Genomic DNA, 18,089 nt, shown 5'->3' on the forward strand with positions numbered 1-18,089 from the left:
TGCCTCAATCAAGATGCAGAACTCTCATTGTTTTCTCCAGCACCATGTCTGCCTTGACACTGCCATGCTTCCCACCATGATGATGGACTGAATCTCAGAACCAGTAAGCCAGCCCCAACTAAATGTTGTCTTTTATAAGAGTTGCCTAGGTCATGGTGTCTCTTCACAGCAATGAAACCCTAAGACAACCAGTTAACTGGTACAGGCTGCAAATTATCTCTAGGAAGCACCTAAGCATAAGAAGACACATGGAGGCCTGGAGAGATGGCTCAGCAGTTAAGAGCACTGGCTTCTTTCCCCAAGGATCAGAGTTCAATTCCCAGCACTCTCTCACATCATAGCTTAAAAGCCATCTGTATTTTCAGTCCTTTTCTGGTCTCTTTAGGCACCAGGTACACATGTGGTACACTACCACACACACACACACACACACACACACACACACACACACACACACACAACTTTATTTTTAGAGACAGAGGGTTATAGACTCTCCAACAGGAGTCATGGCAGTCAAACAGCTAAGGGTCTCAGTGCTCAGAGACACAGTGCTCTAAGCCAGAGTCTTGCAAGCAGGGATCAGCCAGGCCAAGGTGTGGGATTTGGTAGAAGAGCCAGGACAGACATTATTCTTTGAACCCAGGCCTAAAACCAGAGTCCTGTGTCAGTGAACAGTCCTACTCTTAGGACAGGGTTTTTATATCTCCTGATTTAATTTTCTTCAATTGTAAGATGGATCTTGTACTAGCTAGTTTTATGTCAACAAGACAGTCGAGAGTCATCTGAGAAGAAGGAATCTCAGTTGAGAAAAATATGTCTATAAAATAGGCAGGCCTGTAGAGCATTTTCTTAATTACCGATTGATGGGGGAGGGCCCAGTGCATTGTGGGTGGGACTGCCCCTGAGTTGGTGGTCCTGGGTTCTATAAGAAAACAGTCTGAACAAGCCTAGGGAATCGAGCCAGTAAGCAGCACCCTAGCTTCTGTATGCTCCTGCTTTGCTCCTCCCAGCTTCCTGCTCTGCTTGAGTTCCAGCTCTGACTTTCTTCAATCACAGACTAATGATGTGGAAGTGTAGGCCAAATAAACCCTTTCTTCCTTAGCTTGCTTTTGGTCATGGGGGTCTCACCATGAACACAGGAACCCTAACTAAAGCAAACCTCCTTTTTACCTCACTGAAATACTAAGATTAATAACTGATAGCGCACCCTGGGGATCCCCACACTCAGGAGGTGAAGACAAAGGGATCAGAATCTCACAGCTCCCACTGGCAACACGTGTTCAAGGGCACCCTGGGCTCCAGGAAAATCGGCCTCAGAAACATCCAATCAGATCCGTGCAAGTTGGCTCTGTGGATAAAGATGTTGGCCAAATACAGCTGAAGCCCTGAGCTGGATCTGCAGACCCCACATAAAGTAGCCACATGCAGTGGCATGTGTCTGTAATATGAGCTCTCCTGTGGAGGACATGGGACGTGGACACAGAAGGATCAGCAGCTCAAAGGCCAGTTCACCTGGAGTACACGACCTGACAGCAACAAAAGAGACCCAGCCTTAATAAGGCAGAAGAAGAGAACAGCCTCAAATGTCCTCTGACCTCCACATAAGCAACAAGCAGGTGCCAGCACTGAAACACACACACCAGTAATATATAAAATGTATTTTTAAAGTCAGTTACGTATGTTTTCTCAAAACAGTATGCTACAATACAAGCATACAGCAAGCCACAATCTCAAAGTATTTTTTTAAAATTTATTTATTTTATGATTACATTATAGCTGTCTTCAGACATACCAGAAGAGGGCATCAGATCCCATTATAGATGGTTGTGAGTCACCATGTGGATGCTGGGAATTGAACTCAGGACCTTTAGAAAAGCAGTCAGTGCTCTTAACCATTGAGCCATCTCCTCAGCTCCCTATCTGCATACTTATACTCGGGATATAGAAGTAAGAAGATCAGGAGTTGAATCCCAACCACGAGAGAGAGAGACCCTGCCTCAAAAACAAGGGCAGATGAGAGGTTCAGTGGCTAAAGGCACTTGCTGCCAAACATGAAGGTCTGCACCACAATTTTTTTTTTTTGACCAAGCCAGCTCCGTTCTCCAGTGGTGGAGTGAGGATTAAAAACAAAGAGACAATTAGAGACCACTGTAGCATGACCCCCAGCCAGTTCTGAAGCTGAGGCAGGTTTATTTTTTCCCCAATCTGCTTTTATACCCTTTTATTGCATGCAAGTAACAAGGTCAGTTCTAGGTTAAGGAACAAGCAAGACAATAAGCACAAATAGTCAAGGAACAAGCAAGACAATAAACACAAATAGTCAAGGAACAAGCAAGGCAATAAACAAAGTCCCATGATCACTGTTTCTAAGGGCTTATCAGGATGACCAAGACATCTGAGACTACTTCCTGTCCTAGCCCAAAGTCATACTCTTGCCTGTAGCCTACTTCTTTGTTCTAGCCTGAAGTCAAATTCCTGCCTGAACTTACTTACTTGTCCTGGCCCAATGTTAAATTCTTGCCAAGCAGCCCCAAAAGCAATCCACAGTTTTTGTTTTGTTTGTTTGTTTGTTTAAGACAGGGTTTCTCTGTGTAACCCTGATTGTCCAGGAACTCATTCTGTAGACCAGGTTGACCTTAAACTCAGAGTTCTCCCTGCCTCTCACCTCCTGAGCTGGGATTAAAGGCTTGGGCCACCACTGCCTGGCTAGTTATTTAAAATTTTAATTCTAAGAAATATAGGCAGGTTGGAGAGATGTCTCAGCAGTTAAGACCACTGACTGCTCTTCCAGAGGTCCTGAGTTCAAATCCCAACAACCACATGGTGGCTCACTCATAACCATCTGTAATGGGATCTGATGCCCTCTTCTAGTGTGTCTGAATAGCTACAGTGTACTTAAAGAATAGATAAGTACATCTTTTTTTTAAAAAGTAGTTTGTTATATATATATATATATATATATATATATATATATATATATATATATATGCATTCATTAAAATGGAAACATCAAAAATCTGACATACCAAAGTTACAATTTACCGGAAACTTACTCTCCAAACATAAAGGTGTTTGAAGTTGGGACTTTGGAGACGTAACTGTGATTCAACAAGGTAATGATGGACTTACTGTCATTTATCTGTTTAGTGACAAGGTCTCTCCATGAAGCCCTGGCTGACCTGGAACTCGCTATGTACACCAGGCTGCCCTGACTCTGCCTCCTGTGAGTGGGAATCAAAAGTGTGAGTCATCACTTCCAGCCATATGTCTGTCTGTTTGTCTGTCTGTCTTTGTAAGAAGAGACAGGGAACCTGAATTAGTCTTTAAGCTTAGCCCTCACATCACGGTGAAGCAGGCAGGCTCCATGCGCACGGACTCCCCGGTGTCTAGAACTGTGAGTTAAACAGATGTCTATTCTCTACAGATGGAAAAACAGAAAACAGACTGAAACACTAACAGTGGTGAATTCTGGGATGTGGGCAGCTGAGGCAGGAGACTCTAGAGTTCAAGACTAGCTTGATCTCCAAAGCAAATTCCAGACCAACCTGGGCTATAGGGGACTCTTGTCTCAGAGGACACACAAAGAAACAATACAAAACCATAAAGTCAATTCTTTCCTTCTTGGGGTTTCCTGTGCTGTGTATTTATCAGGAATCTCTTCAGTAAACATGATTTTGGTGTCATATGATGTACTTTGGGCAAAAACAGGATTGGTGAGTTGTGCTGAGCTAGGCAAGAACAGTGGAAGATACCGGGTGTCACCTTCTCCTGGGTCAGATCTCTCCTTTCCTACCATATTCTGCTTTTCCTCCAAGCAGCTACTCTTTTGATAGATAGATAGATAGATAGATAGATAGATAGATAGATAGGTGATAGATATCTGTGTCTATGTCCCCCACTGCATACAGGTAGCATCCTACCCTTCCTACCTCCTCATGAAATGATCTTCAGCAGATAAAAATCACCTTTCCCACAAGCAGGGCCAGGGCCATACATGGGACCAGATGTTTGCCCAAGGCCAGGCACAGCCCTCGAATGGATCTAGCGAATGCCAGCCACGCCACACAAGCTTGTGAGTGCCCTGAAACCTTCCCTTGATAGTGTGCTTTGGAGACAAGATGTTTGGATCTTTTTATAGAGCTCTGCCCAACTCCATGAACTAAAGGAATATTGCTTTACATCTGAATTTTATATGTCAACCAATGAGGAACAGGTTGTCCACCAACCACTTGTACTAATACTTTTCAAACTGCAGCTATAGGTTTGAAAATATCTCTCCGCATATGTACTCAACCGAACTTGAACAAGACCAACTAGAAAGAGGGGTGCCCCAGCCTGGGAGAGTAACTGGAAGGCTGGTGCCAAGAGTTTCTGGGTCTTGTCACACCTAGACTTCTGGTTTCAGGGTTTTGCACTCCTCCATGATGTGGAAGAGACATCTAGAGGGCATTGTAGGTGCAAAATCCTGATCCTCCACTTGCCTAACAGTGGAGCACCTGGCCTGACTGATGTGGAAGTGGATGTCACTTGCACAAACGCTTAAGTCAGGCCTGGGGTGGAAAAGAACACAAGAGTTGAACAAAAAGCAGGGAGCAGGGGTTGGGGATTTAGCTCAGTGGTCGCAAGGCCCTGAGTTCAGTCCCCAGCTCCGAAAAAAAAGAAAAGAAAAGAAAAAAAAAGAAGGGAGCAGGGCCCTGTGTCCCCCCCCCCCCCCTTCCAGGCTGATAGCCAATCGCCCGCATTTCCTGGGTGACCAGGGAGGAGGGAGAAGAAAATCACCCTGTGCTGTCTCCGGTTAAGAGACGGGAGCCCGGGTTGGGGCCTGGTGAGGAAACAAGGCTGGAACAGAAAACTGGGCAGTAAGATGGGGTGAGGACAACCAAAGCTCTGTCCGCGAGAAAAATATGAGAGCCGGGCTCATCGGGCCACAAAAAGCTTTCTCCGGCTGGGCCAGCCGAGGGCAAGGCTATCTGGGTTGCTGCAGGCCATGGGGCACCGTTTTCCCCCACACCCCCAAAAACAGCAAAGTTCCAAGGCTCCCAGGTTGGAGCCAGGCCACCAGAGGCCCAGCCGTCCCGCCCAGGCCCCGCCCCGCCGTCTCCTTGACAACCGTGACCTCAACACCGGGGCGGGGAAGGAGAGTCCGTGCCAGTTGCTACGCGACGACCGGGTGACGTCAGTCCATTGAGTTTAGTTCCCCAGGCAACTGGTCGGACAGCTGCGCCGGGAACTATTTGTGTCTGTCCCTAGAGGGGCGGCGGAGCCTCCGGGGTCTGGCGCAGCCGAGGAAGCGCTCTCTGGGATGCGGGCGGGCGGCGGCCGCGACACAGAGGCCCTTTCAGGCTGTGGGCCCGGGCGGGGCGGGTGTGCGCCCCCGTGGAGCGCCCCGCCTTGGCTCCCTGCACCCTGCTTTTCTCCCATTGCCCGGGAGGCCCCTAGGCCGCCTGGCTTTGTCCTGTTTATAAACGCTCTTCTGCGTAAACCCGGGAAGAAAGAGACTTCTGTTTGTGGCAGCCCAGTCCACACGTCCACCTTGGCCAGTACCCAGTATCGGTGGTACTCAGTAGGTGCCCAGCATTTATGTTCCCAGAAAGGTTTCTGCCCTTTTCGAGCTACCAGAATCAGAACCACTTGTCAGTTTCTGGTATTCAGCTACTGGGCACTGCCTGAGTGAGGTGTGTCTTGGGGCTATAGAACTTCGAAACCTTCATGCGAAAATAAAACGATGGGCCATGGTACAGAAAAGATTTACCATCTACGAAATAAACGCAGTTCTGGCCACTGCAGGTGAACTACAAGTGTGCCACATACATGGTAAATTGAGGCAGATAGCATCAATCAGAGGAGAAAGGATATGGTTCAAGTCTGGAGAGGAAGTGAGTATATCAGAAGCAGGAAAACAGGTATGCAAAAATAAAGCAATGACCCGAATTTGGGCCTCAAAGCCAGACAAAGCCTGCCACTGCCAGGGGCTCTATATTCAGGGTGCTGTGACTATTGTCTCTGGTTTAGGTTATACAGCAATCCAACCCTCTCTGAGGCTCCTCCCTACCACTGGCAGCCTTTTGGTTCTTTTTTTTTTTTTTTTCCCCGGAGCTAGGGACCGAACCCAGGGCCTTGCACTTCCTAGGCAAGTGCTCTACCACTGAGCTAAATCCCCAACCCCTACTGGCAGCCTTTTGATCCAGGTCCCTCACCGTCTGTCTTTAGGGAGCAACCACCAGCAACCCCCACCCACCTCCATACCCTTAGCCTCATAGGCCTAGCTCTGGCTTCCAGACTAGTTGTCTGATGTTCTGCCTGGTCCAGAAGGCATCCTACTGGTCCCTGTACGCATCTTGGCTTCTTGTCAACACCCAGTAGCTGCCGTATGATATAAACCCAAGAGGTTCTAAGAGCAGGAGGTGGCTGTCTTCTTTCACTGGGCTTCTTCCACTGGGCTGGTTTTCCAGGGCAGACTCCACAGCGTGATATGCGGTAGGGACGATTAGACCATTAGACCGTTAGGGTTCTCTCCTTCCTCTAGGTGGAGCCAGCACCATGATCCTGGCTTCATACACAAACAAGGGCATTGTTAACTCCTGCATTACACAACTTGAGGCTTACCTGGGCCCTTGGCCTCCTTTTCCAGTGTCTCCCTGACAGTCTCTCAGAGAGATCAGCCCTGACTCAGTATCCAGAGCTGGAGAACAAGACTATATAATTCGTGCAAAAGGAAAATCCAAGGTTCCTTGGTCTAACAGATGATAAGAATTTTGGGTGAGCTGGGCAGCAGTGGGGAGCGCCTTTAATCCCAGCACTCCGTAGGCAGAGGCAGAAGGATCTCTGAATTTGAGGCCAGCCTGGTCTACAGAGTTCCAGGATAGCTAGGGATACATAGAGAAACCTTGTCTAAAATGAAAAAAGAATTTTAGGCACAGTGTAATAACATACATTTGTAGGCCCATCTCGGGAGGCTAAGATGAGAGAATCACATGAACCCAGCAAAAAAGGACTTTGCAAAAATAAAAGAATGCTGGCTAGAGCCCTGGGTTCAGTCGACAGCACTGCATAGAACCAGGCATGGTGGTGACACATGCTAATGTTTCCATCCCTTGGGAGGTGGAAGCAGGAGGGCTAGAAATTCAGGATCATCCTTGGCTACATGTTCATTTGGTTGTAGCTTCCTAAGGCCATCCTCCTCTTTCTGATCCATCAGACTCTTCCCTTGGATCTTCTGCACATACCCCGGGGTGGGGGTAGGGGCTCCTCCCTCTTGATAAGCACTCTTCTGTACTATCTGGATCCTCTGCAAGACTGAAGAAAAGGCTTATCCCTGAGAACTACTGGCCACAGAGGGTCTCAGCTATCTGCTCCCTCTGGAAATAGCTGTAATTACGGGAAATGCCTTGCCTGGGGTCACAGCTCCTTCATGGGTGTGCCCAACGGCTGCTGCGTGTGAGTGTAGAAACGTCCAGTCTCAGTCCAGGACTATGTGAAAGGACCATGATGTCTTTGGAACACACCATGGCGTCAGCGGATGCCTTCCCATACACTATCACAGTCCAGTCCTTACTTCTCTGACTGTCCCTGACTCCTGCCTTGCAGGAAGACCAACCCCAGAAACACTCCCTAACGAGGCTGCTTCTGGTTAGCTGTTCTACCCCCTTTTAGAGATGACCTCCCTGAAGCCTGATGGCTACCTAGACACTTCTGGGTACCTCTTGCCTTTTCAAAAACCTATCCTGTAACAGTCACGGAACAGGCCTACTATGTGCTTAGTACTAACTGCTCTAGGTGGGAATAGTAAAGCACAGTGGGATGCAAAAATATCTGGCCTCCGAGAGGAGCTCAGTCAGAAGGGTATGTAAAAGAGGGCGGGGGCCTGTACTGCCCCAAAATATAAGGCAGTAACAGGAAACCTGAGAGTACTATTTAATAAAAGTCAATCAAGGGCTGGAGAGATGGCTCAGCGGTTAAGAGCACCCGAGTGCTCTTCCAGAGGTCATGAGTTCAATTCCCAGCAATCACATGGTGGCTCACAACCATCTGTAAAGAGATCCGATGCCCTCTTCTAGTGTGTCTGAAGACAGCTACAGTGAACTTATATATAATAAATAAATCTTTAAAAAAATGTATACTCCTTTAAAAAAAAAGTCAATCAGAATGACTACAGAGACAATTTGATCATAACTATGAGACTACTTGATCATAGCTATGGACAACTAGCTGTTCCTGGCCAAGCTTGATTTAGATAAAAGGTGTCACAGCAGCAGGCTTCCCAAAAAAGGGAGGAGTTAGGCACTGCACCACTTGAAAATGGACAACACCAGCCTCTCAGAGAGGAAGAACAGAGTTGAGTTTAAGGATCAAAGGGTGAGTGTGGGATGAGACTTAATAATAAATGACCCAGGCAGGTCCAGATGGTGCAAAGTCTAGAAGAACTGAGTTTTCCTTCTGAAGAAGGTGGGAACTGCACACCAAATTCTGAGGGAAGTTGAGAATTATGTGATATCTCCCCATGGGGCAAACATGAGACAGCAGGGTATTTTGTTTTAAGGCAGCGTTCCTCATAGCTCAGGCTAGCCTCAAAGTCACTATGTAGCCAAGGTTGACCTTCAGCTTCTTTTTTTTTTTTTTTTCTTTTTTTCGGAGCTGGGGACCGAACCCAGGGCCTTGTGCTTGCTAGGCAAGTGCTCTACCGCTGAGCTAAATCCCCAACCCCTGACCTTCAGCTTCTTGATCCTCCTGCGTCCACCTCCTGAGCGCCGGGATCCCAGGTGAGCAGTCCCAGACGTACTCTAAGCAGCTCTTGGAATTGAACCTAGGGTTTCCCACACGCTAGGCGAATGCGCTAACAGACAGCCACATCCTCAGCCCTGGAGATGATTATACTTAAAGCAGCAGTGGCTGAGGTAGAAAGCCTGGATAGATCACAGGTAGCCATGCTGTTCAGCACAAGGGAACATCCAGAAGCACTTCTGGTAGCGCTGGGTAGCGTGACCTTTGGTTCGAATCTCTGCTGCTTCAAGCTGGAGTCTACACAGCCCAGTCCTAGCGTTTCTTTAGTGTCTGCATACTCTCGGGCTGAGTCACTGTCCAGGGATCCATCAGCTGACATTTATGCTTCTGGAAGCCCAGAGCCGTGCCTCTCAAAGTGTGGTCTTCACAGCAGCCATTACACTAACCAAGGAGATTGAACAGAACACAGACTCTCAGACTCCACCCAGATCACTGGATTAGAATCCTACCTCTTATCAAGATCCTCAAGAATTTCCCATGCTTGCTTGGCGAGGTTTAGGAGACACTTCCGGAACTAAAAACAGTTTTCTGCGGTAGAACGCCTGCCTGGCATACGTGAGGTCATGGAATCCACCTGAGCTCCTATGCCAGAAAGAAAAATAAAAGGAAAAGCCAGGAGTGAGCAGGGCATGGTGCCTTGGTGCCCCCACGCCTTTAATCCCAGTACTGGGAGTGAGGGGAGTTTGAGGAGGCCGGGTCTGGGGGGAGGCAGGTGGATCTCTGTGAGTTTGAAGCCAGCCTGGCCTACACAGCAAATGCCACACCAGTTTCAGAGAGGTACAGAGATGGGTCAGCAGTTAAGAGCACTGGCTGCTTTTCCAGAGGGCCCTGTTTCCATTTATAGCATACATGATGGTTCTCAACTGTCTGTAACTCCATTTGTTGCATGGGATCTGATGCCCTCTTCTGGCCTCTGTGGGAGTCAGGTACCCATATAGTACACTGGCAGACACAGACATGTGGGCAAAACACCAATACACATAAAAAGGGAGGGGGACCAGGGAGATGGTTCAGCAGGCAAACATTTGGCAACCTAAGTGTGATCTCCAGAAACCACAGAAAAAACTGGATATGGTGGCTTGAATCTGTAATTCTAGCACTCCTACTAAGAGATGGGAGGTGGTACAGTATCAGTGGAAAGCTCACATCCAAAGTACCAGAGGCAAAACCAACAAAGACATTGCCTCAAAACCAAGGTGGAAGCCCAGATGGCACAGGCCTTTAATACCAGCACTCAGAAGAAAGAAGCAAGAAAATCTTTGTGTTCCAGGCCAGCCAAGACTAAGCAGCACCAGGGGGTTTAGAAGAGAAAACAACCACCGTCCAAAAGGGTGTGGGAATAGGGGCAAAAGGCAAGTAGCCCTCAAGCTATGCTGGAGCAAGATTTCGATTGGGAACAGAAGCTACATCCCAAGCCAAGACAAGGATGGGAAGGAGAGGCAGACAGAAGACCAAAGGGCTGGAACAGAATCCTTGGATTCAGTGAAAATAGAGCTTAGAGGCTACAAGAAATACAAGGCTCTACCAGGGACTGTCCGCCACAGCTGAATTAGGACCCACGAGTCTGGATTTTTGCTTTGCCTCCTACTAGCTGAGGGACTCTGACCAAGTTATTTAGCTCTTGAGGCTTCCCTGTTGTGTCCTCTACAAAGTGGGGATAATGACAGAGGTACCAAAAGAATCTTGGGGTGAATCATTGAGATAGCTCTCACTCAGTAGAGGGCTATTAGAGTCATTGTGAGAAGCAACTGGGAAGTGTGAACTGTGATGATTGTGTGGACTATTGGGTCTACCAGAAGGAAGCACTGAAGGCTTCCCTCCGAGGTAGAGAGTACAGAGGTGGAGGGTACCTCAGGCTGTGCTGTTGAGATGAATACTGCAGAAGGGCTGGGAATGGGCAGATGGCCAGAAGCCACAGGCAGATAGGAAACTATTGTATCCAGGCAAGCAGGGGAGAGCAGCTGTTTTTAGAAGCAAGGGATACAAGAATCCAGATAGCCCTGAGCTTTCTAGGCTGGGAGATGTACCTGGGAGAGGTGGGCTAGTTGGTGACGGGATGCAGGGACAGCCAAACAGGAGGAAAGGCTCAATCATAGAGGTGTTTGGGGCTATGTGGAGATGTTGCTCCGTGTGAAGCAGGGGTATGGGAGGCAGGGGTTGGGCCTTGAGCACACACAGTGGAATCAGCTGGCAAATCTCCCTTGAGAGAAGCAATCAACCCTGAGCATGACTCCAATGTGACTCATCACTCACAGAAAGGAGATATAATTACTTAGGCTTTTTTTGGGGGGGGTGCTTTAGGTGTGCCTGACACTATGGCAAGCCATTACATGCCTTAATTTAGGGTTCAAAAGCCCTAGAAGATGATACTGTTACCATCTAAATTCCATACAGTAGACTGGATAAGTCAGAATCAATAAGGCTGATGCTAATCCAGAACTTTGAGCAGGTACACAGAGATTTGGGCTTCCCTGACCATTACGGCAGGCTTTGTTCGGATTGGCTGATGCCTATCCTACTGGTTATTCAATGTTTTGAACGTTGCCTTGGTTACACAGCTGGATGAAGGCAGTAGAATCCAAACCACCCCTGAGCAAGACAAAATTATTCCATTTTATTGCCGTCCCGCCCAGAGGCAACAACCTTTGTAAACTGTAAAGTCCGTTATAAATAGCAAGTTCGCTGATCTTGTTGAAGTTGGAACAAGCTGAATTGGATGGTTGAGGAGACGCTGCTGTGGAGAGCCAGCATTCTTTCGGTCCGCTCGAGAGGAAACCAAGACACAAGGGACCTGGTCAATGGAGCCCTGCTGTTACTGAAGCCCTCCAGCATTCATAGATGAGGTTAGCCTTGGCCTGTCTTCAGGGACTGAGTAGACCCTTCCATAGCTGTCCGGCAGAGGGCGCTACTCCCCCAGCCTTTCCTTCTGCTGGCCATACTAACCGCAACTCCACTCCAAACACACTCCCGCCCTGGCACACAAGAAACCGGAATGGAGGGGGAGGCCCCTGGGACTTTGAGAAGTGATCAAGGGGAGCCATGGAAGTTGAGAATGGGTCCTTGTCCCACAGAGAGGTAAAACAAGGCCAAAGGAAAGCTGACACCCACTTTCAGTACCATAAACCTTGGACCCATTTTACTGGAGTAATTTGAGACTGGACAATATTAGATGGCACAGGAGGAGAAAAGGAGAGGGTGAGAGAGAGAGAGGGAGTGTGAGAGAGAGAGAGACAGAGACAGAGACACCCAGAGACACCCAGAGAACACTAGGTCTTGTGATCCCAAGATCAGTTTCAAAGACCACAAGTCAATACCAACTCGCTGGATCCGGTGGGGTCGGGTGCACCTGCCTGTTTTTGTGGTACTGAACCATGACCTAGCCAAGATGGTCTTCCCGAGAGTGGAGTCTGACCACAGAACAACAGCTTCCTCTTTGTTATTTGATTAGTTTGGAGGGTTTGGGTTGGTTGGTTGGTTTCCTTATTTTTAAAGACAAGGTCTCTTGCAGCCTAAGCTCGGCTCAGGCTCTGTAAGGAAGGCTGGCTTTGAATTCATTGATCTCCCTGTATCCCAAGGTCTGAGATAACGTGCCACTACCCAGTTGTTTTTTAATTAAATGTTTGAAGTCCTGAGTTCCTGCTTCTGTGTCCTCTGCCTCCCAGGAACCACCCGCTCCTCCACCCACTGCCCACACAAGCAGCTTCACATAGGCAAATCCTGGGTTTCTCCTCTGCTCCCAGAAGCAAGCTCTAGGCCACCAAAGCCACGTGCTGTTATGTGACCCTTTCTTCCTTCACCCTCTCCACCCCGTCCAGCGCCCCCACCCCATAATAGGCAGAGGCAGCAGCGCAAATAAACAGGAGGATATATATGAACTGAGACAAGTCTCTGCCACCTCCCACCACCGATCTCAGTTCCTCCATTAAAAACAATCCAAATTGGAAAAGGTTTGGGAGTCAACGGGTCCATCTTGCACCAACTCTTCTTTTTACGGGGGGTTGGGGAATCCGGGCGCCGCCTCTCCAGATCTACGGCCAAATTTACAAGACCAGACTAGGCTGGGCAGCGGCCGGCACGAGAGGGAAACTCTAGCCCGGAGGCGGGAATTGGACATGTCCGACTGTGGGAGGCCCAGAGCCGGCATCTCTAAAATTGGTGGGGTGGGGGAACGGCTAAAAGATCGTTTCGACAAAGGGCCCCCCCATCCCCGCCTCCCGCATCTCTGAGGTTCCTGTGTCTAGCCGTGGCGCCCTAACGAGCCTCTATTTCATTTCCTCCCCTTTCTGTCCAACCCTTTACTTCCTTCTGCTTTGGGAGTCGTAGGCAGCTCGCGTGTCTGGGCCCACGTGCGTGTAAGTGATCATGTGCATACTGGAGCGTGTGCGGGCGCGTCGCGCCAGTGCGGGGGTCTGTGCGCGCCCCCCACGTGGCTGCTGCTACCGGCTGCTGCGCTTTCGTCCACACATCAGGTGGCCATGCGCAAGGCCCCGCGTATACCAGCCTGGTACACGATCGTGAGCCCGCAGTGCTTCGCGGCATCCGGAGCGTGGTGACTCTGGGGACTAGTGACCCGTCCCGCACTTTTCGCGCTCCCGGGGCCTTCCCTTGTTCGCGGTGACTCTAACAGGGAGCGGCCCCGCCCGTAAGGCCGGCTAGATGCTGCGGCTGCCAGGCGCGCCGCCCCCGCGCCGGCGCCCCGATGGGTTTTTCCATGACTGCATCCGGCCCCGGCCGCCTTTGTTCCCGCCGTCCCTTGCCTGCCCGCGCGCCGGGGTTTTTCCAGGGCTCAATTGGAGCATGGAGGAGCCGCCTCCGCGCTCCAGCTTAGAGTCCCAGGACCCCTCTCCGAGAGACGAGCTCTCTGATTACGCGCAGCTCTGTGACCCATTCCTGTCCCTGTCCCCAGGGTTTCTGGCCTCAGTCCCATGATTGAGTACAAATTGGCGGTCACCCTGACCCGCGCTCCTCAGTCCTGCGCGACCGTGCTCGTCGCGCCACAAGTCCCCCCGGAAGGCTGCAAGGACTCACAGAGGTTGGGGGTGCACACCTGCCTCCGGGTTGGGAAGGACTGCGGAGAGCCATTAAGCTCGGCGACCGCAGGAGGAATTCGAGTGTTCATGGCACAGCAGGGAGACCATGGTGTGTTCGCGGCGTGGGCAAAGCTCGTGGGTGGAAAGCGGCACAGGCACACTCGGGCTAGAAGCACCATTTCGTGATCCCGAGACCTTCAGGATGGCAGGAAGAAAAGAGAGGACACGGAGCGATGGGGAGGAGGGCAGTGGACAATAAGGGTGGCCCAGTCATTACCCTAGGTAGGCATAAGGCCCCTGGGTCTCTACTGTACTCTGTAGAAATTGATTCCGCAGCCAGATCCTGCTTACACTGAAGTGTATTCAGTGTGTGTGTGTGACCTAACATGTCGTTGCTTACTACCCTAGTTATGTTGGCAGGAAAAGTTTTTGTCTTTTTTTTTTTTTTTTTTTACCCCCAATGCTGTTTCTCCTTAGGGAGGCTCACGGGGCAGCTTCCAGGCTGCGGACCACCTTGAGGAAAGTGTCTTTGCAAAGAAAAGAGCCCAGCATTAAGTAGGTATCTGTACAAGGTAGAGAGGCGATCCTGGTCATTCTCCCAACAGCCTGCAGGAGGCAGCTGGAGGCCAAGGACACCCAGATACACAAAAGTCCAGAACTGTCCTTCGGAGCAGGGTGGTAGGGCTCAGCCCTGTGGGTCCGGACTGGTTGGGTCCGGACTGGTCTCGGCACCACCCTCACCACACCTATAGATTACTTTCTTTTGGAAACAGTTATGGAGCAAGTGTTGTGGCTTTAAACCCAGCCTTCCAGCTGAGGCTGAAGGATCTCTGTAGGTTCTAAGGCCAAAAACTCGGCTACAAAGTGAGTCTTAGGACAGCCAGAAATATGCTACTCAGAGTGACCCCAGCCACCATGCTTCCAAGAAAGATTACTTCAAGTTCCATCTTTGGGGTGTCTGTATCTAGGGTCCCTCCCTTCTGGATCCTTCTGTTTGTTCCCAGAGGCTAAATACCCCCACCCGCTCATGCTGGTGTGGGAAAGGCTTGTTCCCACACAGCTGGATTCCCTCCTGCTCACAGGCTAACTCACATCCTTGCTTTGTGGGACTGAGAGAGGTCCCTGGTTCAGGCCAGCCTTTGCCCTAAAGGGGACCTGAACCTAGTTGTGAACCACCTGGCATCAGGCCTCACCACTGGCCTCACCCAGTGCCCTTCCTCATAGGAGCTGGACAAGCAGGGCCTTCTTAGACACACCTAGAACACTGAGGTGAGAGGCGTTGTAGGAGGGATTCAAACCAGTTTCCTCTAGATCAGGGCATCTAGTTGCCTGCTTCCTTCGACACCTTGCTCTAGGGAGGCTTCTTCCTGTCCTGACTAGAGGCCACTGTAGTGGGACAAGAAGGGCTAGGTCTGTGAGATGAAGCTGTCCCGTTGGCATCCTGTTCCACCACTCACCTCTCATCTCCTAAGGTGGAGATTTTGTTTTTATTTGTTGGTTTCCGGTTTGGGATAGGGTCTCATCCTGTAGCCCAGGCAGGTCCTGAATTCTCCAGACGCCACTGTCAGCCTGAAGGGTTGCTGAAATTAGAACTACACTAGGCTCATCCTCATCCCCATGCTAGAGATGACAAAACCGTGTCCCTCAGAGTTAGGCAACTTGACCACACAGTAAGAAACTACGCTTGGGCAGGCAAGATGGCTCATTGAGTAGCGAGGCCTGCATGGGTCAGAATTCGACCCCTGACCCCACGGGGAGGAAGGAGAGATGACTACTGAAGATTGTCTTCTGACCTCCACATGTGGTAAAGCACGCACACGCACTAATGAATAATTTTTAATTATTTCGTTGTGTCATTTTTTTTTTTTTTTTTGAGATGGGGTTTCTCTGTGTAGCACTGGCTGTCTGGAACTCACTCTGTAGACCAGGCTGATCTCAAACTCGCTGCTTCTACGTCCCAAAGTGTTCAAATTAAAGGCGAGCACCACCACCACTTGGCTCATAAGTAAATTTTTGTTTTGAAGCACACACGTGATAAATAACTTCTTTTTTTTTTTTTTTTTTTTTTTGTTCTTTTTTCGGAGCTGGGGACCGAACCCAGGGCCTTGCGCTTCCTAGGTAAGCGCTCTACCACTGAGCTAAATCCCCAGCCCCGATAAATAACTTCTTAAAGGAGACAACCCTAATGTGGTCCAGGAACCCTGGCTGTAGCAGCCATTCTCTGATTCCAAGCTTGCAAACTTGGATACTACTGAAACCAGTGGGGAATTAATGTCTGTAGCTCCTGGGTAAAGAAGAAAGGGGAGAAATATACCACCAGCACAGAAGCGACACCTTTGAAACGGTGCTGTCCAACCCAGTTCCCACTTCGTGACCACTAATTTGTTTTATGGGCTTTTATTTTAATTACAACTATCAGCCCAGAACGATATTTATGAGACTCAAATAGTGGAGTTGTTTGTTGATGGAAAAGTCTGCCTCAGGTCCCATCAGCTGTGATGTGGATCCTGTCCCATTTCTTCTCTTTAAATTTATTGACTTGGACCTCACCTCACTAGAGACATTCTTGCAAATGCCGGAAGGAGTATTCGGTTCCCCAGATCCCCATCCTCTAATACCTGCCAAGGACCTTAGGCACACCAGTTCCCATTGTGACCCCAAATCCTTTGGGTCACTTCAGGCTCTGGTATAGTCCCCTATACAAAAGGGGCGCCTGTGACCCCCCACCAATAATAACACTTCGAAGGTGACTGTGCTACTTACCTGGGCTGGGAGGACAGTCTTGTTACCTCCATCCCTGCTGGCGTTAGAGAAACAAGATGCTCATGTGTACCGAGGGTCCTGGGCAAAGACACAAGAACACCAGCTAGAGAGCCGGTGTGGCAAAGACCCATCCTCCCAGCACTTGACTCCTGTACAGGGTCATCCTTGGCTACACAGTGAGATTGAGGACAGAGACATGAGACCTGGTCTTTAAACAAAATGTGGTTACGTTAAAGTTCCAGCTAACACCAGACAAGAAACAGGCCCAGGGTGCAAGGTTTAGAAAAAGGCTAACAGGAGCTGGGCATGGTGACACTCCTTTGATCCCAGCACTCGAGAGGCAGAAGGAGATGGATCTCCGTGTTTAAAGCTAGACTGGTCTACATAGTAAGTTCCAGGAAAGCCAGGGCTATGTAGAAAGTCCCTGTCTCAAACAAACCAAAGGAGCTCAGGGCTTGGGGGAAGAAAGCAAAAAAAAAGCCTAAAAGCCTGTACTGAATTCTGCCTACAGTCCTGAGATTAGAAACTTTTCTTTCTCCAGCGGATGATATTATTGATTATTATTATTATTATTATTATTATTTATTTTGAGACAGGTTTTCTTTTTTTAATTTATTTATTTATTATTATATAAGTCCACTGAAGTTGTCTTCAGACACACCAGAAGAGGGCATCAGATCCCATTACAGATGGTTGTGAGCCACCATGTGGTTGCTGGGAATTGAACTCGGGACCTCTGGAAGAGCAGTCGGCACTGTTAACCGCTGAGCCATCTCTCCAGCCCCCCAGGTTTTCTTTTTGTAGCCGTGGCTGTCCAGGAACTAGCTGTAGACCAGGCTCACAGAAACCCACCTGCCTTTACTCTACCTCCCAGTGTTGGGATGAAAGGCATGTGCCACCACCAAGCTCCCCGGTAGATCTTTAGATAGGGCCTTGGCCATACTTTGATTATATAGCCTTGCAAAAGATTTGTTTCCTCCTATTTATTTATAGGTATTTATTTTATGTAGATGGGTGTTTTGCCCGCATGGACATTTGTGTATTGTAGGTATGCCTGGTGCCTATGGAGGTCACAAGAGGGCACTGGTTCCTGCTGGAGCTAGAGTTCAACCACTTCCTCTTTGAATCCCCAGTTGTCAATCCTGATCATAAAGCTAGTCATTTCCCACTACTAAGTGCCAAGTCTCCTGTTAGGTGTAAGATACGACAACACAGGATAGCACGCTTCTTGGAGGCCAGTAGTCTGATGACGTCAGCAGAGATACGGACTCATCCTTTCCACCCAGGGTCAGGTCTCCTTGTCTTCATTTTTCAACAGGACCCACAGCAGCCACAAAAGGTTGATGAAATGAATGCTTGAAATGAGTTCCTGGCTGCCAGGCAGGTGTTAGGAAACATACAAACTTAAAATATAGTCCTAACGGTCCCCTGCACTACAAAAAACATGAGCAAAAGCCACCAAATTGCTGGGGCGTCCACAGGAAATCGACATTTGTGTCTAAAGCAGATGCCAGC

At 49.2% G+C, this 18,089-nt stretch overlaps 2 long non-coding RNA genes across 4 annotated transcripts in view; one reads left to right on the forward strand and one right to left on the reverse strand.

The window, feature by feature from the left end:
* Positions 1-6,061: 6,061 nt before the first annotated feature.
* On the reverse strand, positions 6,062-15,854 carry LOC102548729 (uncharacterized). 3 transcript variants are annotated; one of them, XR_005489279.2, is made up of 4 exons: positions 15,269-15,854; positions 13,810-14,006; positions 9,231-9,363; positions 6,062-6,550 (listed from the first exon to the last, which is right to left on the reverse strand). It is a non-coding gene; the product is annotated as an uncharacterized LOC102548729 (long non-coding RNA). The 3 variants fall into 3 exon arrangements; XR_005489277.2 differs by having other exon boundaries at positions 6,062-9,363; XR_005489276.1 differs by lacking the exons at positions 6,062-6,550; positions 9,231-9,363 and having other exon boundaries at positions 12,566-14,006.
* The window catches only part of LOC120094734 (uncharacterized), an 18,122-nt gene continuing 9,374 nt past the window's right edge, over positions 9,342-18,089 (forward strand). The window contains exon 1 of the long non-coding RNA XR_005489280.2: positions 9,342-13,133. This is a non-coding gene — a long non-coding RNA (uncharacterized LOC120094734). The remainder of the gene's footprint in view (positions 13,134-18,089) is intronic.

Source organism: Rattus norvegicus, chromosome 9 (genome assembly GCF_036323735.1).
Source record: "Rattus norvegicus strain BN/NHsdMcwi chromosome 9, GRCr8, whole genome shotgun sequence".
Lineage (NCBI taxonomy): Eukaryota > Metazoa > Chordata > Mammalia > Rodentia > Muridae > Rattus > Rattus norvegicus.